Below are 4046 nucleotides of genomic sequence, written 5' to 3'. Positions count from 1 at the left end.
ACCGTCAGAACAACGTTTTGAACTTCAGGTCAAGGTATAAACGAGTTTTCCCAAGATCTTTCATCTCAAATTCTGTCTTTAGATGCGAGGTAGTTTTCTTAAGCTCTTCTAAAGTCTTAGTGAGATGCATGTCATGAACATAAATTGTAACTCTAGAAATTCGGAATAAGATTTCATAGTTTAACACACAAGGGCATAATTCATATCCCTAACTGATCAAATAATCACTTAGACGGGTATACCACATCTGCCAGATTTCTTCAATCAGTAAGTGAATACCTCAAACGAGTTGAGAGGGTGTTCCGTGGTTTAGAACTATTTGAACCAGTCCATGTAATTCTTCAGGAACTTACATGTAAATCTCCGTATCAATATACCCATGGAGAAACATTAACCACATTCATAATGCTGTAATCAATCACATGGCGTTTGAGAGAAACCTTACGCCATAAGGTGTGCATTACATCGCACTATTTCATTCATCTCATTACGCTTCCTTTCCCACTTGTAACAGAATAGGGTTACCTTGGGCAGTGTAGGAACGATAGGTCCAAACACACTTTGGTAAGGAATTTTAACCTGCATTGTAATTTCGGTTGTCCAATCAGTTTTACATTGTCACTAATCCACGTAAATTCGCGTCGTTCTATAGGAACGTTGACTTTCTTATCTCCCCCTAACAGCGGGAAGACTGTCTTATTAAAGTGACAATCCATAAATGAGCGGTAAAAGATCGCGTGCAAAGGTTCTAAAAGAGCTATTATGAAGGAGAATCATAATCGACAAAGATTCACAACCTTCTGTGATGACCTATATTGGTACATTGCAGCGGCACAACATGGCACATGGAATGCACACCTAAATGCATAAGTACGAAACGTTAAGCTTGTACCCAGTAACCAACTGTAACGTTGAATAGGTTGGGTGGCAATGGACCTTAAGGCAGATCAACATAGCTGCGTACAAGATTGCATTGCCCTCAGCAGAAAACGAAAGCTTGGTGCATTCACCAAGGTCCGAGTAATCAATTAAATTGCGCTTTATGATCTATCTGCGAGGCTATTTTGGGGTGACCATGGGAATTTGATGTTCAATTATAAACCCAAAAGACATACAATACTTATCGAAGCATCTTCGATATAAACTTTCCTGCATTATCCAGTCTTCCAGACTTTATAGGATAATTAGAGTGGTGAACCCTTTAAAATCAGCCAAGAGGTTTAGTAGCAATGTGTGTAGACAAACATGTGACCAGTTTGTCGATTCATCAACCAAAATCATAACACTATGTTTGGATGAAGAAATTTAAGATTACTAAGGAATTTTAAAATGACGGAAATTGAAATAAAGGGATTTTATTTTCTAGAATTTGTGAATTTTGTTGTTTGGTTAACTTAAAAGAACATTGGAATTGAAAACGGAATTTGTTAATTTTAAACTCTCAATCATAGAAATTGGGAAATGACACCTATTTACATGGAATTTAAACTTGGAAATTGGAGGCCCCAAATTCCAAGTTTTTTTTCCACGCAGAAATTCTAAATTTCTATGTTATAAATCCAAACAAGGGGATTGGTGGATGTCAATTTATAAATTCTGACTTTTATCCAAATTTCAAGTTTATTTCCCTCATCCAAACATAATGTAAGTATTTATATGGTCCACATTTTGGTTGGATTAGTCCACATATATTCCCTTGAATCCACTGTGAAAAAGGTTGATTTCGTATCTTTGCAAGGAATGATTTAGAAAATCAATTTTCCCAATGAGTAGGCTTGGAAAAGTGTGCTTGTAGGCACAAGATCCTTACTTCGGGTAACAAGATGAGTCGTGGCATCATTGTTCAACCTAAGTGTCCCAAATGGTCGTACCAAAGCAAATAAACTGCTCAATCACTTGGCTCCAAGCCGGCCACATGTGGCATGTTCATAGTTGAGAGACAGCCTAGTGGCCCCAAATCAGAGCATCAGGTTCATTTTTGAAGGTAGTGCAAAGATATTCCACTATATTTTCTTCAATGGTTTCGTTCATGATCATTGTCATCTCGAATATCCTTAAGGTATCTTAAATGGTAATTTAGTACCATTCATACAACGAGGAGCGTGCCGATGCTCTTAATCAGGTTGGATAAACTTGAAGTCGTTGCTAGAGATGTGAGTTTGGTGTAAAGTTAGTGTGGGTAGTATCACATTTATCCAGACAACTAACTTTCCCACATTTGTACCTAATCACATGTTTAATTGAATTTGGTCACATGTATACAAGAAACATGATTCAATTAACTCATATTCGAGGACAATATCGATAATATTATCCATAATTAAAACAAACACCAAACTTGAATCCAAGAACATGGGAAAATGTTCACAAAGTAAATGGTTTACTAAGGGGATTCGGCCACTTCTATGTCAAAATTTTGCTCTTCCAACGACGTTCGGTGGAGCAAAATTAGTTTCACATATTGACTACGAGAATGGTACTCCTCAACGACATTGGTAGAGGCACGAACAGATGCAAAACAAATGATCTATTCCATCAAGATGGAAGTAGATTCTGCAGGGTTGAGGTTTGGGAATATTATCCCTTATTCTTGAAGTTTTAGGTCTTAGGTGCCAAGTATCACGCTTCGGGCATGATGCCATACCTTAGCAGACCCTGATTCTACCGTAAAAACAAACTCAAAATTGGATTGTGAAAGAGACAGACCCTAACTTGGGTTCAATAGGCTTCGGCCAAAGCTGGAGGGGTCTGTTCGGTAGGCCTTTGCCAAAGCAGAGCACTACTGTTCGATGGGCCCCAACTGAAACTGGGAATCATCATTCGGTAGGCCTTGACCAAACTAGGTCGAGCCATTCGATAGACTTAAGCCGAGCTGGGTCTATACCATTCGGTAGACTTCAGTCGAAGCTGGGTCTATACATTTCTCTCACGTTTGTGGTAGTAATCAAATCATAGAATTTGGTAAACTTCCATTTTCTACACTGCTGCTTCAGGAGCGAGTTAGAAACATGAAAACACGAGAAAAGTATTCTCTAGTCAAAATTCGATGGACGTAATCATGGTGTGCTTCAGGCAATATCTCGCATGATCAGACGGTCCATAGTAGCGAGCCAAAGAGCCATGGAATCCTCGTTCGTGAGGTACTTCCGTTTGTAATGCTTTAGCATAAGTCTTCGAATGAAGAGCATGGCGAAGGCTTATTCAGCTTTTCCATGCCATTGTTGGCGGTTTCTCAGCTTCTTGATAGTCAAGTGGAGATTCACGTCTTGTATTCACATAAAGTGGTTTTGTTAAGAAATATCCAAATAAGTGAAATCAAACTTGTTACGGTTCGACAATCCACTAAATTAAGGGAACAATATTGTGATAGGTACTATGGAAGTAAGATATCCATAAGCATCAAAGTTAGAACATTTCAAGTTCTAAGACATGGTGTACATGAAAAACGTTGGGTTTTCATGGGTGTAGTGTTTTATGAAAGCTTCGGGTTTCCAAGGCACTAAATTCGAAACTACAGGTTCGAGTTTAGTTATGAATCTTCTGGTTCATAAGAAGGTACTTGTAAGAACACATAATACAATATACAACTAAGTGTAATGAATTTGGGTTGATTCAGGAACTCACGTGTGAGTGCTTCAGAACTACGAAAGGGAGTCAGCGGTTCAAAGAAAAGAAATAAAATATTGAATCGTTAACGTCCAAAAGTGGGCTCTAGGCCAATAACTTTGGATGTCACATCCGATTAATGGACTGCTGGTCACTTTTAATTAATTCAATAGATCTAGATCATTCGGGGTTGATCGTAGAAGCAAAATAATATAAAGTTTCAGGCCATATTTTGGGCTAGATTTGTGGGCCATTCAAAAGAAAAAGCCCAAAAAAGTGGTTAAGGCCATGAAATCAAGCATAAAAAACATATGGGTGCAAGCTGGAATAAAAAAATCAAGCCAAATATGGCTTTACATCGAGAACAAAAAGCAGCCTAGCATTAGATTGCTGGCTGCTGTCTAATTTGCAAAGCCCAGCAGCTGCAAGCTAACCTGCAA

This window comes from Malus sylvestris, chromosome 16 (genome assembly GCF_916048215.2).
Source record: "Malus sylvestris chromosome 16, drMalSylv7.2, whole genome shotgun sequence".
Lineage (NCBI taxonomy): Eukaryota > Viridiplantae > Streptophyta > Magnoliopsida > Rosales > Rosaceae > Malus > Malus sylvestris.
The sequence above is the reverse complement of the archived record's forward strand: the minus strand, read 5'-3'. Positions refer to the sequence as shown.